The following is a 23025-nucleotide window of genomic DNA, read 5'->3' as shown; positions in this document are numbered from 1 at the left end:
AATTGTATGATCAAGCAGCAAAATTTGTCTGGTATCTGGATTGTAGTGATTTATACATTCAACAATCAACTCAGGAGCTTAAACCACCACTAGAAATCCAGCTGCCTCTAGTAGCCCACTTCCTTGAAGCTTCTCAGTTATAGGGTGAATTGGCTCTGACCTCAGCCTCCTTTGAAAATGTTGCATGTCAAAGAGATGGAGCGAGGTCTCTATGAAACTCTACAATGTGGATTTAATCCCATTAAGTCCGTCAAACCCAACAAATCTGGTTGCCATTTAATTTGAGGTAGAAGTGAATTGAAACCTTGAAATTGAAAGAAGCACAAAGAATAGAATTTGCAAGTATAAGAGCTTTGAAAATATTGTGCAATTCAATAGCATAACAGTTCAAGAAAAAGTGGTAATTTGAAAAATTGTTATGTTTCTCTCTATATAGAAATCCTAATCCATCCATTAGTCTCAAGATCCATGCCACACGAACAAAATAAAGGATAAATTTGTTGGATTAGTAAATACGAGAATTTCTAATGGACTTTTCCATGTCTTTTCACTATTTTCGTTGGCCCAATGGTAACTTTTCCTTTATTACATACTTAACCTTCCCACTTTTCACCTAGTTCCAAAGAATTAAGAATGGGGTACTCTATAAGGAAATATCCACTCAGTCAAATTCTACTCATTACACTTTTCCAACTATGATTAGCTTGTTTCCATTATCATCTTAAGGTGCCTTATGTGCAATTTGTGAACCCAATCTATTTAAAATTTGATTTATCTGTGAATGCAAAAAATTGCCTTTTCTTTGAGTTTGGAAAATCACCAAAGGACTACAAGGGTCAAAAGAGGACCCACTTCTTTGTTTTTTTTTTTTTCCCTTTACAAATGCCTTTAGCAGAGAATTGACTTCATGGGTCAAAAGCCCACCGTAGAGAAGTCATTTTAGAGTTTTCCACTTAAGGTGATTTTGAGTAGCATGACGAATCCAAGATTTTGTCCAAGGCAGAACACTATAATGAAAGTAGGGCTTATGCATAGAACAACTTATTCTCTTCTTGTTTTAATCCACAAGACACATTCATTAAACTCTCGGGAAAATTTCCTTCATGGGTCAAAAACCCGCCAAGGAGAAAGCAATGTTTGATTCTCCGCAAGCTTCATTTTTCTTTATGTGTAAATCATGATAAGCCATGAACAAGTCCATCCTCGACAATGACTTTGTGAAAATATTTATGGAACACAAGGATCTCCATCGAATTAGGTTCTAAAATACCCACAAACTCATGACATCAAGGAAAACCCACCCAGTTATGTAATGCGAGAGAAGGGAAAGGTGGGAAATCTGATGGAGAAACTTTTCACTTGAAAATGAAAGATTACACTAAGACATAACCAAACAAAACTAAAACACAAAATCTTTTCCACTTTGCAAGATAGGTACAGGATGAAAATTAGGGCAATACTCATGAGTAGATCACACATCACACCTCTTCCTTTTGCTTCTAGAGGCAAAACAAAAATAGTAACATAATTGATAGATTCAAAACTCCACTTAATGAAGAATGTTACTAAAAATTATATCATTTTTAATAGAAAAACATTCCCATTCTTTATGTATCACCTATTTTAGTAGGGTAAAATGAACACTAATCTATAAAAAGCATTCTCAATACTAAAAACAAGTAAACACTTAAGATAGGACCAAAGAAGACAAAATTGAGAAAAGTAGAGCAAAGATGGTAAACTCCTCAAGTGTTTCTCATGATGACGAAGCTATGTCCATGATGGATAGAAGATGTATGCTCACAATGTGCTCAAGCTCCAAGTGGATGAGTGATAATCAAACATGGGTGTGGATGAATGATTCAGTAATGAAGGTATGGAGGGGTTTCAGCATTATGATGGTATTTTGGTAGTTTTTAGGCTCTCAAAATAGCATTATAAGTTCGCTTGAAAAGTTGATGATTTTAGTGAAGGAAAAGACTCTATTTATTGGCCAAGTGGTAGAGGGATGGATGGTCAGGATGCAAGGATGGCAAGATGGTGAGGGAGGGTCAAGATGCACTCAAAGGGGAGCACATGGATTGTGCTTGTCTGGAGCCAATAGGGAAGTGACACATGTCACAGGATGACTGGATGTGAGAGGATAGGATAAGGGTTGGTCAAAGGAGTAATGAAGGAGGTTGAGCCATAAAGAGGGATGGTTGGGCCATAAATAGAGATGGTTGGGTCAAATAGAGATGGTTAGGTCATAAATAGAGATGGTTGGGAGGAGGATGAGATTGTTGACTTTGGCTTGGGTTAGCAAGTCTTAACCCTTTCTTAAGTTGTGCACATGATTAGAAGAGGGATTAGGATTAGCTTAGGAGTTGGTTAACCTTGTTTAGGAAATGTGACAAGGTTAGAGGGAGGATTGGAATTAGAATCAAAGATAAGGATTGACATCTTCTAGAAGAGTCTAGCCTTTGGATGAGGATAAATAATGTTTTTAGGAAATAAATAAAGTTTTTATATATTTCAAGGGTTTGAGTTGAGGAGATATTTTTTAAAATATTTTTAATAAACATGAGTATCAATATTTAATCTTAATTAAATATCTTGAGTTGGGATTAGGGCTAGGAAATGATGGGATTAGCCTTTAATCAAAATTAAAGAAGGATTAGAAGATTCTGGAAGAGGTTAGTTGTCTTAAGGAAATTGGCCAAGTTTTGAGCGAAAAATTAAAATAATTTATTTTCGGATTTTTGGTCAATTTATTAATTAAATAATTAATAAATAAGGAAATAATGTTTAAATAAGATTTAAACATTTTTGGGAGGGATTCCTTAATTAAATATTTTTAGTTAAGATAAAGGAATTTAATGGCATAAAAATAAATAAATAAATAAATAAATTGATTAATTAATTAATGATGATGTCATCTGGTAATTTTCTTAGAAAATAAAAATATTTTATTTTCTAAAGGATTTTTAGGTGTCTACACTTTGCATCATTCTTTGATAGCCTGCAAGATAGGATGGTTTTAAAGGAAATTTTGTGTTTCATAATCAAATTCTAGTACAAATTGTGAAATGTTGATTAAAGGGAGATAGGCATGGGATTGCAGTGAAGAAGTCATGATGTAGATCTAAGAGATCATGAGAAAATACTATGAAAAATGTTAGAATCAACTATCAAAGAAAAAGAAAGAAAATGTATTTAGTAGAGTTTCCACAATTTGCTCAAGGAAAGTTTGAATTTATGTGTTTCACCCATTTGTTGTATGCAAAGCATAAATCAGATTGCTTTTAGTTTCGCCAATTGTCAAGAGCATTTCTTTTGTAGATGGTAAATAAAAACCAAATGCGGATATGAAATGGAAATTTTTGATGTGAGTCCTATTGGAGAATTTCAAAGAGGGTAACCACTCAATACAAATTTGTATGGTACTTCCAAGATGAATAAGAAAAAAAAAGGTTTGTAGGCTACCTAGTTGTTTTCTTGAAGGTGAAAATGAATTACAAATTTAACCATGAGTTGTTGGGTGAAAAGTGAATCACTTCAAATTTAACCTATTTCCAATTGATATTTTGTAAACACATATGAGTCTACATATTGAAGAAGTTTTTTTTTACAAAAAATTCTAAGTCTACTTGCTAAAGGAGCTATTTATTTGCATGCAAAGTACGATTGACAAAATCTTGTCTTACTTCGTTACTAGTCTGAGCTCTAACCCCATCAAAGATTCCAAAATTGTTCTATATTAAATTGGGGTTTTCCCACCTATCGTGCATGCAAGTAAAATGTGGACACATTGACAAGGTATATGTTTGTGTAAATTGTTCTATATTAAATTGGGGGTTTCTCACCTGTCATAATTGCTTGTGAATTGTGACACATTGAAAAGACATGCATCATTTTTTATTGTCGACAATTGCCATAGCTCTCAAATTTGATTTTTTGGAGAATATCTTGAGCAAGAAAAATAATAGATTGCATGGAAAATGTAGCTAAGCCAATAAAAATTAAGAATTTTGCACTAGAAATATCATTTTTAAAGCATTTGGTTATGAGACTGTAGGATATAGCACACATTAGAAGATTTTCAACATGATCAAGGCATGAATTATTGTAAGATAGATATCAAAAAACTTTAAACTTATGCCTTAACAACATGGACTAATAAAGACTATCCAACCATAAATACATTTGAGCTATTTTTCATTGTTTTGAGTTATAAATACCTAAGAATATCCCCATGAAAAAAAAACATGTTGATTAAATAGATATTTGTGTTTATTTAGTTTGATTAACCTTTTCTACTATTATTTAAATAATATTTTACTATTTATGTAAATAATTCATTGTTTTGTCCTTCCAAAAATTAAATAAATTCATATTTATTTAATAAATTCTTTCACCTTATCTATTTCTTGTGTATATTAAATACATATATTCATTTATTTTAAAAGTTAATAAGTCCACTTCTTTCATATTTAGTCAATCACCTTTAATCAAATCCATCAACTCTTCAATTTTGTAACTGCACCACTTGTCGATTGTCTCTTCATTGCCCTTTCATACCTTGTCTATGTCTATTTCCAATGCACCTTTAGAAGGAAACACACCTTTACTACCACTTCTCCTAGCCACTTGTTTTCCAATGCCTTTTAATAGCATTCACATCTTTGATATCCCTACCTAACATTGTATTTCACAGAGTCTGCTATCCCTAGTTAATCTGAACCATTGATTTTCGTGACAACTCTAAAAAATAAAATATTTCCTCAACTTAAGGAATCTTATGCAATATTATATTAGGAAATGTAGTGAGTTGATCTTATCATACAATCTTGAAAAACACTTGACCATTTTGCATACTTTTGATTTGGTCCATCTTCATCATTGCCTTGCTATTATTCTACTATCATTACCATAACATTCATACTATCACTTGCATGATCATTTGTTTATTGATCAATCAACCATATCCATTCTCTATAGCTTCTTATGCCTTGTGCTACAAACCTAAGAGAACCCACACTTCATTTATACAAAATGTTTGTAGATAGGAGGACAAGAAAATCAACTGCTTCATGAAAGCATTTGGTTTCATTTAATGCCTATCTAATAGATCTTGTTGTGCTTTTATTAAGCATTTTTCTCTTGGATGATGATTGATTTCCTTATGGATCCATTTGTTTATGGTTGGGCTTCAATAAGATTCCTTGTTTTGCATGTCATTTTCAACAATCATCATTAATTCAGCTTTCCATTTTTATTAATCAAATTCTAGTAAGTAACATTTTTTACATATTAGTCCATTATTTTGATATATGAAGTAAGTTATAAACAACATAAACAATTTCCAAAATAATTTCCCCTCTTTTTATGTCCTCGAAGATTTTAACTCATCATCTACATCTCCACAACATCATGAACTTTACAATTAGACCAAATGTATTTCATAATTGATAAATTTTAATTTCATTCTACTTATATTTATTAAAAAATTAATAAAGTTATAAAACATACCATTAGTGGCTACCATGATGTAGCCCAATAGACTAATTAACTGCTTTAGTGACGACTTATTTTAAAAATATGATCAATTAATTGAAAAATTAAATATTTAAAAACTACAGGTAAGCTTTGATAAATAAGTATCTTACTATAAATTGGAAAACGGTATTAAGTACATTGATTCACGAATAATGATTAAATAGCTAGCAGGCCAAAGAGAGCTCTGGAAACGTCGCCACTAGGTGGTGGCCTCTCAATGAGTTAAAACTTGTTTTGTCCAAATTACTGGGTAGCTGCGAAAGCTTATTGTTGTTTAAAATAATTTGCTTAATACAAAGATGCCTGTGGCGCAATTTAAATCAATCAGGAAATAGTCACATGTGAATGCACAGCCAAAGTTCTGCTCCAGTAATCGTTTTATTGTAAAATCGAACACATTTCATAAACTCTATTTTAAAGATCTATCCCACTGAATACTTAATTAAATCACTAATAACTTTGCAGTCTTATCATTATTAATTATCCAGGAAAATCTAGTCCATCCAAACTATTTTATTCAAACGAGAATACAACTTTCTAAAACATTATAAACCACGTCTATGGTTTAAACTTTCATGAGAAATGTGTAAAATCTTCTTCCTTGAATTCTGAAAGCAGGAAATCTTGTAATTCGTCCATCGAATCAGCACTGCTGCTGCTGTAATTGTCAGTTGGTCTGAGGAAGGAATCACAATTACTTTTCTGTAGCTCGTCAATTCCGAAATCTTCAAAACAATATTGGCCGTCGATTTTAACAGTCGGGGATTCCGGATCAGCGGCCATTGAAATGTCAGTAGAAGAATATAGCTGAGAACAACTTATGGAGGTCTTCAGTTTCTGTGGAGAATCAGTTTTTTCATGATTTGAGTGAGTGTGCACATATTTGCTGCACCCCTTTCTTATTCTCACCGCCGTTACTTTTACCGGCGTGACCTTCAATAAACGGTCATCAGCTGCAGGACGATCAGATTTTCTCGTTTTGTTAATGAATTTGGAAAGAGTTTTGCTTGTCCGACTCTTCTTGCTGAGATGGGTGTTCCAGTAGTTCTTTATTTCGTTGTCCGTTCGACCCGGCAATCGACCTGCAATCAGCGACCACCTGCATACATATTTTTGTTTTCACTTTGTGAGGATAAATAAATCGATGAAAATAGATTGTTTTTGACGATACATAAATCAATGAAGATGGATTGTCGATCCGTCGTATATGCTATATTAGTTTTTACATAATATCTACGAACTATAATCGGAATGAAGTAATGCTAGTTGTTAAAAATCAGTGTAGAACTACTCCATTAATCTAAGAATTATATTCTCGTCCCGCTACTTCAATCTAATAATAGATCCCAAAATATGATGGACAGAAAATGAATACAAGAACTGACAATCCAATCTAAAAGTTCTCTTCATTAACAAGATGTACCTATTGCCAAGAAGCCCATGGAGCCTTATTATGAGATCCTCTTCACCAGATGAAATGTTACCCCGTTTGATATCAGGGCGAAGATAGTTCAACCAACGCAATCTACAACTCTTTCCACACCGCTTCAAACCTGAAAAATAAAATTTGCTTTTAAACTGTTTTTCACTTCTGTTTGTTCTCTAATATCTTTTTAGCTGACAGCTTTAACATCACACTAAAGCATTCAACCAATCTAAAATTTGAAAACAACTGATTCTCATAGAAACTTAGGATCAATGTGAGCAAAGAAATTTGGGAGAATATTGATGGATTCCTTTACCTATTTTTTGGGACATTGAGTTCCAAGCAGTTTTGCCATGGTTGTTGACGTATTCAGACAAAAGTTGGTCCTCCATGGCAGTCCATGCACCGCGATTGAGGTCCTCTGGTTTTGAAGAGCGTGAAGATTTTTTGGCCATGGTGATGATGGGGGAATGGAATTAGGGTTAAAGGAGGATCAATATATTATATATATCGACAAAATTCCTCCTCTGGTTGTACTGAGAGCCGTTAACCGAGGAGTGATGAGCGCATGAGCATTGTTATTATATAAAAATGATTTCCACGTGAAGACTGCTAACTCCATAAAGACTGTAAGCTTATGTCTTTCAATGAAAAAACTTGCTACACATAATATTCAGGGACATGTGTGTCACCATGAATAGACAGAATGCTTTTGTTTTATTGTAAAATTACTTTTATGGATTATTCTTTTTTTGTACTTCTATATTTTTATATAAACGCTGATATGGTAATTTTAAACTTAGCATAATATTGGACGTATCTATCCTTTCCGCAAAATGTACATTTGATTTTAATTTGATCACTTTATTTTGGGCAATCTGAAAAAGAAAATAAGTTTGACTTTTATTGTGTTTTGTAGGGAGGAAAGCCCGCCCCTTAAATATTTGATGAAAAAAAAAGCTTGGAAGGTTAAAACAGGATATAGTTTTCAAATCAAACACTCAATATAATCTTTATGTTGAGTTGAAACATTAATCATAAGAATAATTTCAAAATAACTTAACTATCATATTCTATCAATATCAACAATTCGATTAATTATTTTGAAATTTATACATTGATCATATCTAAAATAAATGCTTGATATTTCTTACAAGTAAAATAGGTAGAAATTTTTTGAGATGTTGGGATCATTTTAAACTGATGTTAACATTTGTCCTTATACTTGCATTAGCTAAGCAAATCAGTTTGGGTTGAAGAAGTCCCATACTTCTTATTTTGAAGCTTAAGACTTTGCTAATTTAAATTCTTGATTGATGTGTGGATTCTGATTCAAAAATTGAGGAGTTCCTACAATAGGATTATGAATAAAATTTAATTGTTTTGTGAATGCAAATTATTATAATTAAGAATAAATTGCTAAATGAATATATATTTTACTGAAAAGTATGTCTTATCAAACTAATGTATATACTATTAGAAATAAGAGCAATACTATAATAATCAAACACTATATAATATGTTTCCTGCAGAAAACTTTCTATGAAAATTAACACTTCAAAACTCAAGAAAAAATCCAATACAATACTGAATGTTTTATTTCGTTTCAAACATATATACAAAAACTATAAAATGTAAATGAAAAAACAATAAATATAACGTTAAATAGATCATAGAAAAGTATTAATAGTTCAACACACTCCATTTAATCAGAAAACATTAGAATACAAAGACTGTTATACAGATGTTTCGTTGCAAAACTTGAATATCCCAAAAAATAAAAGATGGAAGTCAAGACATTCAGGAATATAATAATAACAACTGACATGACTAGTGCAATTTGCAAGGTCAAAAAAGGGACCAACAACCGTTCTCAACTCCTTTTAAAGTATTTAATTTAATGAGCGGCCTCGAGAAGAGCAGGATAAGAGGGAAGAACATGAGCTTCTATCCACTCATATGTCTTGTGATTCAGAATGCATTTCTCACGTTCGCTATTTATTTAAGACCGAAACGATAAACTTTGTCATTTGGCAATTAAAAAATAAGTAGGTTTTTGGAATATAACGAAAAACAGCGGAGTGACACATGGGGAGTTGAAGACACTTGGAGGCTTGCGATGATGGAATTTCAACTGTAATTCTACGTACACTATCAGATGACACTTGCAGGTTGTGGATACAGACTATAAAATGATGTTAAGCTATGTTTATTATTGTTTTTTACAAATTTAATATGTTTAATTGTCTTAGAATTTGATGTCTTATGAATATAAATCAAAAGCAAAATGCATTCTATTGTGATTTATGTATGGGATTATAAATGAGGAGTAGACACTATTATTTGTAATAGAAATCATAATGTTAATTATTAAACTAAATTTTGTTTTGCGATTTTCATGGATGGTAGGTTTATTAACTTGTTCAATATCATATACTTTAAATAATAAGTGGACTAATATTAAATATAAGTATATCTTCTATTAGAAATTTCAGTATGGCTATACAATATATAATTTATTTAGGAACCATTTTTGTAGTGTTGGTAAACAGATTTGTCACAGTAGAATTGCCCAACGGAGTGTGTGTGGCAAACCGTTCACAACAGTTGGATAGGCCCTTGGTATCCGGCCTTCCTCTGCGTTTAGAGGGGCAGCTCCCTCGTATGATATAATTTTGAAGCTTTTCAAATAGATATAAAATTAAAATGAAAGGGGAGAAAGCTCATGATGACGAATGCACCACACGACTTCAAAGCTTTCTCAAACTACTAACTTAAAATTGCTAATAACAATGATCAAGATCTACGCTTGAAAAACTATTACTAGCACAACGCTGATCCACAACTTCATAAACATCTACACCATACCGTGAGAATGCTCACTACAAAGAGAATCAACATTTGAAACAATTTAGATTCGAAAAGAGGGAACTCAAACTGCACATTCCATTATTTTCTTGCACCAAGAAAGAAATAGAGATTTTTTTTTAATTCAGAAATAAAAAGTGTACATACTTTCCAAATTTTATCCCTGGATCAAAATTTCAGCATGGTGTTCCCTTCTTTTTTTTCAACCAAAAAGTTCCCTTTACAAAGCAAACAGGAGGCCTTATATAGACATAGAGGTTAATAACTACCTCTTCGTGGTTAATAACCACCTCCCAAATACGTGATTTGGGTGAGGTTAATTAACCTCTACAAAATTAACCTATATGACCTGAAACTTGGACCTTAGATATTTTGAGAAGAAGAATGAATAATCAATTCTTATCGACCCCCTTGCGATCTTTAGATCGTTTATCTAATGAAGACAAATTTTACTCCACAGTCATCTCCCTCAAAATTACAGTACCAAGCTTTTAGATGCAATCTCATACACATTCTCTGACAAACCATTACATGCTACAATACGCTCCAGTTGAGCCTTTGCAAGTCCTTGTCTTCCCTCATCAAACCTTTTAGGAAAGGATACGAATACACAATCACCCAAAACTGCTCATTTCTCCACCAATCATCAATCCAACACCACTCCACCATATCTCAAGGATACCCATTGTAAAGATAAAAATAAACATAACCAAAAACCATAAACTTGCTATGTTCCTAAGCTCTAGTATGATGAATTTTCCAGTAAGCAAGCATACAGCTGAAAAGTACAGTATGCTACTAGCAGGATGGATGTCCAGGAATATATAGTTGCATTTATATATGACAGCCTTTCTAACCATTTCAATCACCCTTCATACCCATACCATACTGAACAATGCCTGCTCAAGAAAATTTCAATAGAACCTTGGTGTAGACGATCTAAAAGATTAATAGGAGCAGAACCTTTGAATTTCAGCCTTGGAGGAATACAATAGATAGATCGCAATCCATGGCAGTGCATTTTGAATCCTGTAAAAATATCTTCTGTAACTGAGCCATAAATCTGTCCTTTGTCCAGTCAGTTTTATCTTCATAACTATAGCTAATAACATGAATAGCTTCCTTTAAGAGTGAAGCAGGGCTGGCATTTTGTGGTACACCACCGTTCTCAAGAAGGCTAGCAACAATAAAGAAGGGACTGTCCAAATTTTTTATTATTATTACTATTATTTAAATTTCTTCTAAGACATCAATGCTGACTTTTCAATTTCAATTCCTTCTACTCCCTCTTCTATATCTTACAAATTAAAGATGGGCACAGTGGCATCACTGTGCTTAGACTTCTTCTTCTTTTTCTCTTGTAAGGTTATTCTAGCATTCACGAGTGCCAAGGATATGAAGCAATATGATAAAGGCGGTAGAGTGACATGTTTTACTTTGCATTTATTAGACAATTTGAGAAACGCTTTATTGTCTATGCTTCCATGTTGCATTCAAATGGAATGGGTGATTAAATATCACTCATTTTATGCGTTCAACACCCTCAAATGTTAAGCCAATCAACCAATAATTTATGTTGTTTTCACTCCACAATCTGTTATCCGCCAGAGCTAAAGCTGAAGTTCGAATCATGGTGTTGTGCTTTCCATTATGACCAATAGCATTCATCATTGGAGATTATCATGCCGTGGGCTGAGAATAGAGATATTCTACCAAATAGTTCACGTACGGTATTGACACAGTCAACATCACAATATTAATGACTCAACTTCATTTATTTCACCGATGCATAGGCAAAAAGGAAATAATGAACAGTTTGCTTGAGACTCACTTCTTGTCCTTACATATTTATGTGGGCATTTTATTCAACATCTAGTCGTGAATTTCAGTTTGAGTTCAGTCCATGACCTGCATCATCGAGAGCACACAAAAACTCACAGAATCTTTGTGCTCATGCACTCCATAGGCAATCATTTTCTATCATGGAATTTGATTAGGAAATCCACAGGTAACCTGCACACTTCTTGATATTTGGGAAAATTCATCATTGTGTTCTCCGCGGAGACGCTTTCAAATCTCCACAAATACATCCAAACTATGCATTATTACTACTGCAACATTCTTTGACCATGGCTAAACACAAGGCTTTGATCTTAGTTGCCATGTTTTCCACTACATTCTTTTGTTTTCTACTTGGGTCATGGCTCTCACACTGATTCGTTCTCCAAATCTTACAACAAAATTGCAAAACCACATGTGCTGCCCTTAAATGGTGTTGGAGCGGCCCGACTATCTCTATGCTCTGCCAAGATAACTTTATCATCCCCATTTTCTATTTTGAACCGTCTTCATGTCCGATTTGCAATTTCAAATAGGTTAAGAACCGTCTTATGGAGGTTAAGAATTACGTATTTTTAATTGCTATTATTAACCTATTGGAGAGGTTAGGAAAAACGTATTTTTAGTGGTTAATATTAACCTTTTACTTGGAGGTTAAGAAAGACATGTTTTTGATGGTTAATATTAACTTTTAAGGAGTTAAAAGTTAATAAATACGTGTTTTTGGTGGCAATCATTAACCTTTTATATTTTGAGGCTCAGAAGCTGGATTTCAATGATCTCAAGTGCTGTGCGGAACTTCTAACAAGCTGGGGACATGGAGACTTAAGGATTTGCAGATTTCACAGATAGAATGGTCAATTTGATGTTTAAAACTAGGCAAGTTTTAAAAATTAACAGAGGCTTATAAAATTTAAAGAATTTTATAACCAGGCAACATGTAGTTATATCTAATTTCTACTTTTTTGTGCTCATTTTTAGGACTATTTCTATAGACTTCATGCATCTTTTTTATAACCGACCATTCTCATCATTCATTGTCTTTTCTACGATGCCTAATTCCCACACCTTTATGAAATCGGCATAACTTTTGATACATACAAGAAAAATTTATGAGTAATTGACTTTTTCTAGAAATTAAATTTAAAAATGTTTCAGTTCCATTTAAATCAAACCGTTGCTCTGAATTTGAAACCTATAACCTACACAATTTTGAAATTCAATCAAGCATGTTCAAATCAGTTGACCATAGATCTTAGTCAAAGAGAAAGACATTCAAGCATACAAATTATTTGAACCAATTATTAGCAATCACAATGTTATCCATTTAATTATATCATGTATTTATATGTTGCACCAATATTACTAGACTTCATGGAAGATATTTTTTATTATAATTAAAATTTTTCATTTTAGTGTTTCCATTAGTGTTTAACCTTTATCCTCCTTAGTTCTTATGGACTTGAACACCAAGATTCCTATAACACAATCCTTCTAGCTATTTTTTTTGTTATCTCTATAATTTGATATAATAGAAAAATAACTACTAGGGACAAAACAAGTTATCACAAAGTCCGAAATGTTTTCAATAGATAAATATACATAGTTAAGGATTGTGCATAAGTGTGTCCAACATTTTTGGAATATAAATATAGAGGACCTGTTGACTACAATTTTGCATCTTTATGTAATCTACATACATCTAAGATGATGGCAATCACATCCTTGAATTCAAATCTCTAGTTTATAGGTCCAATTTTAATTTTTTCTCTTATCTACAAATCTAGCTTAAATCCACTATTTCTCAATCTACTATTATTGTTCAAATCTATCATTCTTTCTATTACTCACCTAGATCACCTTAGATGAATATATTTTCCATTGTATATGTTAAAGAGAACATAAATTTAAGGGACTAGAATAATTTATGTCCTAAATTGACATGTATGTTTATTTCTTATCTCAGTTTTTGTAATCTACAATTTGAATTCCTATAATAATAATTTTAGTGAGGCAAACTTTCCATGTGTTATACATATCATAAATATAAACAATAGAATTTCCAATTCAAAGGAAATTATTTATACTTATTTGTGTATATCTACATTCAACTAATTTATAAGCGCACTATTTTTATTGCAAGTGTCACTAAATTCACTTGTTCATTAAGTACACCATTGCTATTTATTATCATTTAATGAGTTGACGAATTAACTATACCATTATAGGATGTGATCATGCAACAATGGCAAGCTCTGAGTGGGGAATTTGAGGAATGACATCATAGAGGGTTGTCTAGACTCTCCTACCATTAGTCAAGATGTAGTGGCTCTTTTTGAAGGTTTGCGGTATCTAGGTAGCAGACTAGGTGCCTCGGTTCCTCCTGTGCCCGATCCTATATTTTCTCCACTATTGGGTAATGCCCATTACTTCTTCCTAAGTTGAAGGGCTCATATCCAAAGGAGGACTTCTTTGATAGCTTGTAGTAGAAGTGGTGAAGTATGAAAAAGTCAACAAGAGGTGACAAATAATCCTAAAAAGTGGGTAGGGTTGTTTAGGGATACCAAAGGTAAGAACCCTTCTCCTCAACCAAAGGATCTGATTAGTGTGGGTTGTAAGGATGGAGAGTAAATTGTATCTTTGTCCCTATTCCTATCCTAGACTACTCAAAAGCCTTGATGATGTTGACTTTGATAGAGAAATTCCTTAGTCCTTGCCAAAATATTGAATCTATACATAGCTTTGTGAAAAAGAAATGGCATCTCAAAGGCCAACTGGAGATTGTAGCACTTCCTAGAGGTTTTCTTTCATTTGAGTTTGCTAATAAAGTAGAATGTGACTATGTCCTACATGGTGGTCCATGGATGTTTGAAAAAATGGCTCTTTCCTTTTTGAAATGGTCACCCTAGTAGATCTACAATGACTCCTTCAAAACTATTCAAGTGTGGTTTAAATTTCTAGGTCTTTCTTTGGAGTTTTGGAATCTAGAAGTTCTAAAAGGTCTAGTGATCTATTTTGGAGAATTACTTTCTATAGATCCAAGCACTTCTGCTAAATCAAGACTAGAGAATCTTCCCTTGGTTATAGAGCACATCAAGGAATTTTAAAGCACGAAGTGTAGCTTGAATCTCTCCCTTTCTCTTGTTTTGTTTGTAACTATTAGAGAAATAAAGTTTTTTTCTTATTTATTAAATCACATTGATTTAATTATTAAAGAACTTATTATCTCTAGTTTACTTAAGATAAACTTTAAGAATATAATAATTATTTCATTTATTAATTATTATCATGCAACCTAGATTTTACGTGTTAGTGTTTTGATCTAATTCTATAAGGATTGATCTATTTGTAATTTTTTCCATTGACTTTAGATAATAGAATTTTATTTTATTTTCTCATCAAGAATGTATCATCTATGGATCTAGAAATTCTAGCCTTCATAGATTTTTCTTCTCTCTTTTTGTGATAGGTCTTTGTATGTAGGTGATTCCTAGGAGCTATGGGGTTAATCTTTCATCAACTTTAGCATGGTATCAAAGCACCAAATCTTCATACCCTTGTGCTTTTTATGAGAGGTTTCGCTTGGCTTTCAAATCTTGTTTTTTCTTTTAGTTGGTTTAATATTTTAGAGTTTTTTTGGTATTGGATCTAGGAGGTTACCTTTTTTTAGTGTGCTTTCAGCCCAAGCAAACCTCATCGGTGAGCTCAGAGTGCCCCAAAATCCAATTTTCACATAAAATGTATCCAATTTAGACACAGTTGGAGTTAGAGGCAAAAAAATATTGCTCCTAGATTGGGTACATTTCTCACGTTTGCTATTTATTTAGGACCGAAACAATAAAGTCTGTCATTTGGCAATTAAAAAATAAGTAGCTTTTTGGAATATAATGAAAAACAAAAAAGTGACACATGGGGAGTTGAAGACACTTGGAGGCTTGCAATGATGGAATTTCAACTGTAATTCTACGGACACTATCACATGACACTTGCAAGTTGTGGATATAGACTATAAAATGTTGTTAAACTATGTTTATTATTGTTTTTTACATATTTAGTATGTTTAATTGTCTTAGAATTTGATGTCTTATGAATATAAATTAAAAGCAAAATGCATTCTATTGTGATTTATGTATGGGATTATAAATGAGGAGTAGATACTATTATTTGTAATATAAATCCTAATGAATACATATAATAAATCAAGTTAATTATTAAACAATTTTTTTTTTTTGTGATTTTCATTGATGGTAGGTTTATTAACTAGTTGAATATCATCTACTTGAAATAATAAGTGAACTAATATTAAATTGAAGTATATTTTCTATTAGAATTTTCAGTATGGCTATACAATATATAATTTATTTGGAAACCATTTTTGTAGTTATATCTAATTTCTATGTTTTTGTGCTCATTTTTAGGACTATTTCTATAAAGTTCATGCATCTTTTTTATAACCGACCATTCTCATCATTCATTGTGTTTTCTAAGATGCCTAATGCCCACACCTTTATGAAATCAGCATAACTTTTGATACATACAAGCAAAATTTATGAGTAATTGACTTTTTCTAGAAATTAAATTTAAAAATGTTTTAGTTCCATTTAAATCAAACTGTTTCTCTAAATTTGAAACCTAGAACCTAAACAATTTTGAAATTCAATCAAGCATGTTCAAATCAATTGACCATAGATCTTAGTCAAAGAGAAAGACATTCAAGCATACAAATTATTTGAACCAATTATTAGCAATCACAATGTTCTTCTCCATTTAATTATATCATGTATTTATGTGTTGCACCATTATTACTAGACTTCATGGAAGATATTTTTTATTATAATTAAAAATTTTCATTTTAGTGTTTCCATTAGTGTTTAACCTTTATCCTCCTTAGTTCTTATTGACCTGAACACCAAGATCCCTATAACACAATCCTTCTAGCTATTTCTTTGATTATTTCTATAATTAGATATAATAGAAAAATAACTACTAGGGACAAAACAATTTGTCACAAAGTGGGAAATGTTTTCAATAGATAAATATACATAGTTAAGGATTGTGCATAAGTGTGTCCAACATTTTTGGAATATAAAAATAGAGGACTTCTTGAGTACAATTTTGCATCTTTATGTAATCTACATACATCTAAGATGATGGCAATCACATCCTTGAATTCAAATCTCTAGTTTATAGGTCCAATTTTAATTTTGGCTCTTATCTCAAAACCTAGCTTAAATCCACTATTTCTCAGTATAATATTATTGTTGAAATCTGTCATTTTTTCTATTACTCACCTAGATCACCATAGATGAATATATTTTCCATTGTATATGTTAAAGAGAACATAAATTTAAGGGACTAGAATAATTTATGTCCTAAATTGACATGTATATTTATTTCTTATCTCAAAATTTGTAATCTACAATTTGAATTCCTATAATAATAATTTTAGTGAGGCAAACTTTCCATGTGTTATACATATCATAAATATAAACAATAGAATCTGAAATATATTTTCATATATTTCCAATTCAAAGGCAATTATTTATACTTATTTGTGTATATCTACATTCAACTAATTTATAAGCACACTATTTTTATTGCAAGTGTCGCTAAATTCACTTGTTGATTAAGTACACCATTGCTATTTGTTATCATTTAATAAGTTGACAAATTATCTATACCGTTATAGAATGTGATCATGCAACAATAGCAAGCTCTGAGTGGGGAATTTGAGGAATGACATCATAGAGGGTTGTATAGGCTCTCCTACCATTAGTCAGGATGTAGTGGCTCTTTTTGAAGGTTTCGGGATCCAGGTAGCAGACTAGGTGCCTTGGGTCCTCATGTGTCCAATCCTATCTTTTCCCCACTATTGGGTAATGCCCATTACTTCTTCTTGGGTTGAAGGGCTCATATCCAAAGGAGGAATTCTTTGATAGTTTGTAGTAGAAATGGTGAAGTATGCAAAAGTCAACAACAGGTGACATATAATCCTAAAAAATGGGCAGGGTTTTTTAGGGATACCAAAGGTAAGAACCCTTCTCCTCACCCAAAGGATCTGATTAGTGTGGGTTGCAAGGATGGAGAGTAAATTGCATCTTTGTCCCTATTCCTATCCTAGACTACTCAAAAGCCTTGATGATGTTGACTCTGATACGAAAATTCCTTAGTCCTTGCTCAAATATTGAATCTATACATAGCTTTGTGAAAAAGAAATGGCATCTCAAAGGCCAAGTGGAGATTGTAGCTCTTCCTAGGGGTTTTCTTTCATTTGAGTTTGCTAATAAAGTAGAATGTGACTATGTCCTATATGGTGGTCCATGCATGTTTGGAAAAATGGATCTTTCATTTTTGAAATGTCCACCCTAGTAGATCTACAATGACTCCTTATTCAAAACTATTCAAGTGTGGTTTAAATTTCTAGGTCTTTCTTTGGAGTTTTGGAATCTAGAAGTTCTAAAAGGTCTAGTGATCTATTTTGGGGAATTACTTTCTATACATCCAAGTACTTCTGTTAAACCAAGACTAGAGAATCTTCCCCCAGTTATAGAAATTTACTCAAAGCAAGGAATTTTAAAGCATGAAGTGTAGCTTGAATCTCTCCCTTTCTCTTGTTTTATTTGTAACTATTAGAGAAATAAAGTTTTTTTCTTATTAATTAAACCACATTGATTTAATTATTAAAGCACTTATTATATCTAGTTTACTTAAGATAAACTTTAAGAATATAATAATTAATTCATTTATTAATTATTATCATGCAACCTAGATTTTACCTGTTAGTGTTTTGATCTAATTCTATAAGGATTCATCTCTTTGTAATTTTCTCCATTGACTTTAGATAATAGAAATTTCTTTTTCTTTTCTCATCAAGAATGTCTCATCTATGGATCTGGAAATTCTAGCCTCCATAGATTTTGCTTCTCTCTTTTTGTGACTGGTGTTTATATGTAGGTGATTCATAGGGGCTATGGGGTTAATCTTTCATCAACTTTAGCATGGTATCAAAGAACCAAATCTTCATACCCTTGTGCATTTTATGAGAGGTTTCACTTGGCTTTCAAATCTATGTTTTTTCTTTTAGTTGGTTAAATATTTTAGAGTTTTTTTGGTGTTGGATATAGGAGGTCACCTGTTTTCAGTGTGCTTTCAGGCCAAGCGAACCTCATAAGTGAGCTCAGAGTGCCCAAACCCCCAATTTTCACATTAAATGTATCCAATTTAGACACAATTGGAGTCTAAGGCAAAAAAATATTGCTCCTAGATTGGGTACATTTCTCAAGGTGGAAATTTTATGATTTTTGGCACAAATATTGAGTTTCTTCGGTAGAGAAATTTAGATTTTTTGGCACAAAAGAAAATAATATTTGTATTTGCATGGTTGTTGAGACAATTTTGGTATGACCTGTCGAACATCTTGAGGTGATTTTTGTATGTAACCTATATGTTTCTTGAGACAATTTCTCTTATAAATGACATGCTTGCAAAGGTAGTTTCTAGTCATGTTGGACATACTTCTCAAGGCAATGATTATTTTCTTTTCCCTTTTGACTCTTTTTTGACTTAGCTATCATTTTTTGGTCATAACTTGCTCATCCAAACTCTACTTTTTACAAATGGAATATCTGTTAGAAAGCTGATTGTAAGCATGTTGTGATGGTGTAGGGTTTCTATGGATTTTTCATGTTGTTTGGTTTCTATTTTATCTATTCAAACTCATAGGTTCTATTTTGCACTACAGGAGACATAGCTTGAGACATTCTAGTTTCTAGATTCTTCTCTAGGCATATCGCATTCATTCTTTTTCTTTTTTGGAATTGTAGTGGATATCTTGGTTGTTTCAAGTCAGGAAATTTATTTTGTTGCTTTAGATGATCTTCCATGGGTTGTACTATGTCTTGTATCAGCTTTATGTCTCTTTGGATCTTTGTTGACATCCTTTTGTAGTATTTTTGCAAAAGCATTGAGATAAAGTGTCACTCTATTGCATTTCAAGATCTTGCACATATTTGTATTCTTTTGTTCTTGGATTATATTATAAAGTGCCTTGGGGGGTTTCATGTTGGCCATATTTTCCATCTTCTATTTTTAGGTGAGTGTTCCTTCAATGATATTAGCCTCATGATGTGTCGATAACACATGCCACTATAGGTGTTTGTACTTCTTTTGCACTCTCGATGTTCCTGGTTCTTCCTTTTGCAGGAGATAGTGCATTTAGTTTTAGTGTTCATGTCTTACCTCTCAGTATCATAGTAGGTTATGCTGGTTCTATTGCTTTTGTATTTCAATGGAGTGAGTGATGTATTCTGTATTTGATTCTATTAAGTAGGCAATTGTAGTAGCTAGACACCTATGCATTTCGGTGAGATGAATCATTTTTCGTATAGAAATTCTTTCATTACTATTTTTGGAGGCCATGAAGATACCTTCCATCATCAATGTACCATCTCTTTAGACTTAGTCTTCTCCCCTAGTCATGTCCCATATAGTGGAGGTTCTTTGGATCAATAGTTTGGCAATGTTTGTAGCTTCGGGCTTTAGTGGTATTCTTCATAATCATATTTTGTTCCTATCTTCTAGGATATTCCCTATTTTGGAGGCTTCTTCAATCCTTCACTAGTTCTTTTCAGTATTATTTCCATCTCTTTTTGGAGTAGGGTTTTTCCCATGTGGTTTTCTCTATTTCCCCTCTTTTCAATGATATGGTTGTGCTTGGGTACATTATCAAGCCTTCTTACCAAGACCCAAATTACCTTTTAGTAGTAGTTTCTTGGTTTTTAGCTACTCCCTAATTTTATCTTAAGGGGGGTGTTAGAGTAATAAAGTTTTTTGGTTATTAATTAAATCATATTGATTTAATTATTAAGTCACTTATTATGTCTAGTTTACGTAAGCTAAAATTTGGGCATATAATAATAAATTATTTTATTAATTATTATCATTCAACCTAGATTTTTCATGTTAGGTTTTTGATCTCCTTTTATAAGGATTGATCTCTTTGTAATTTTATTCATTCATTTTTTATAATAGAAACTACAATTTTTTCATCAAGAATGTCTCATCTATGGATCTAGAAATTTTAGCTTCCATAACTTTTTCTTGTTTCTTTTCTTTCACAAGTGTTTGCATGTAGGTGATTCTTGTGAGCTATGGGATTGATCTTTTATCAACTTCAACAATAACACAACTATTTAATGGCTAAAACAATGCCCTAAGAAGAAGAAGAAAGTAGCCCAATAGAGGCATCATTTCTTCTAGGATCTTCCTTCATCTATCCCTATTTTGGATAGAAAAAGTTTTGGAAAAGGAAAAAGAGGCTATCATCATTTTGGTTGAATCCTAGAAGCAAGGAAAATGTCTTGTTTCCTCCCATCTTGCAACTCCTCAATTATTTGTTCTTGAATCCTTTGAGGATTGTTCAAAGGCTGAGGTAGAACCCATGGCTTCTCCTCTAGTTTTTTGGATTCTGTATCTAAAGGCTCTTTCTCTTAGTGAACTGGCCTTAATGGTTTGTTTTCTTAAAAAGACTCCCATATAGAGTGTGAAATAGAAAGTTTCAATGGCTAAGGAAGTTCTGATAGAAGATGTTGAAGAAGGTAAGGTTAGGTAGATTGCATTTGAGGAAGCTCAGAGTTCTATCCAAGTGGTGACTTAAGGTTTGGTAGATAGAGGACAAGGGGGATGGTTGAGCTAGAAGTGTTGACACCATCAAAGATGTTTTAAATTAATCTCTCTACATTCAAGGCACCTTTAGTCTTGTTTGTCCTACAAAATTAGTTTCTTTCTAAATCTATAAAACATTTGGAGATGGATGGTGGAGCTTAACGTCAATGGTTAGAGATCAACAATAGGAGGGAGAAACTATTGGCTTAAATTGAATTCTTTAACATGGTTTCAAAGAATAAGTCAAAAAAATATGTTGGAGGGAAGAAGTATGAAATAGAAAGGAAGAAGAATAAAGAAACTAGAGAGTTGGCAAGTAAAGTTCACATTGTAGATGGTAAACAATTGACCATCTAGGAGAGTTGTACCAATTGTTTAAAATAAATTTTTTCTTAAAACATAATATGTCTAAATAATCCTCATAAGAATTTTGAGAAATATTGTTCAGGATAATAAGCCAAATATCCTTTTGATGCAAGAAATAAAGATGACTAGAGAAAAAGTGGAATTTCTCTCATTCTTTAAAAATGGTGAAGTTTTGGGTTGTAGTTCGCAAGGATTGTCTTGAAGAGTTGTTGTCTTTTGGAACAAGGCAATTGTTTAGGCTGAGTTGATCTTGAGTAAAAAAAACCTTGTGTATTTGGTTTTATATTGTTAGGAATAATATTTCTTGGATCCTTTCCATATTCTATGCCCCTAACACAAATGACCTACTAGATATGGTTTTTGGGAGAGATTGGCTTCCTTCAGAATTTCTTTTCCTTTAGAACCTTAGCTCATCATGGGAGATTTTAATACTTCATTGAGGGACTCAATGAAAGTTGGAGGGATTTTGACTTAGAGCCACCTTGATGGCATAATGGATCTCTTGAGGTTCATAGATTCTCAAAGCTCTAGAGGATGTGGATCTTCAAGCATTGAATATTACATGGTCTAACCATAGATTAGGGGATGAGTTGATACAAGTCAAGTTAGGTAGATCTCTCTTCTTAGTCGACTGGATCAACTTTTTATGTTGTTACTCGGTTATTTTTAGTAAATTTGGTTCTAATCATTTTCCAATTTCTCTCATAGTGGAAATCTTAGCTATTAATAGAAATTCATCTTTTAGATTCAAAAAAATGTGGTTGGAACATCCTAATCATCTAAGAGGTATGACTTAGGAGTGATGGTATATTTGGATAGATGGGTCAACAATATTTAGACTGGTCAAAACTTTGATTTTTAGCAAAAGTAAGGTGAACTTATTGAACTAATAGGTCTTTGTAGAATTTTTTTGACAAAAAAATGATATTAAATTCGAACTAGATGTTAAATTTAGAAGATAATCCAAGACTTTGGAGACTTTAAAACAAAAAACATAAAATAAACACAAAAATTATTTTCCATTTGTTTTAATTTTGGAGAGTTGTGCATGAAAGAGGTAGAGAGCTCCAAATGAGGGTAGATAGGTGTGAACGTTGTCATGGCCATTGTGATCAATGCATTTGGTTGTTGTGACCTCGTGATCTTTTCATTTTGTTGATGTGCCCTTGCTTTGTGATTTCATTATTGTGCCATGCCCTTGTGATCTACATGCCCTTGCTGTATGATTTTCTTTAAGGGTGAGAAGAGGTACACATGTAAATGTTTTTTTAATTTTTTTTGTAAACATGTATGTCTTTATATTTCCTTCTAAACATGTATCTCTT

At 32.4% G+C, this 23025-nt stretch overlaps 1 pseudogene; it reads right to left on the bottom strand.

Moving 5' to 3' along the window:
• Positions 1–6111: 6111 nt before the first annotated feature.
• On the bottom strand, positions 6112–7377 carry LOC149532973 (transcription factor MYB8 pseudogene; annotated as a pseudogene).
• Positions 7378–23025: the final 15648 nt, after the last annotated feature.

This window comes from Cupressus sempervirens, chromosome 10, assembly GCF_028749045.1.
Source record: "Cupressus sempervirens isolate cs-2001-9-10 chromosome 10, ASM2874904v1, whole genome shotgun sequence".
Lineage (NCBI taxonomy): Eukaryota > Viridiplantae > Streptophyta > Pinopsida > Cupressales > Cupressaceae > Cupressus > Cupressus sempervirens.
The sequence above is the reverse complement of the archived record's forward strand: the minus strand, read 5'-3'. Positions and strand labels throughout refer to the sequence as shown.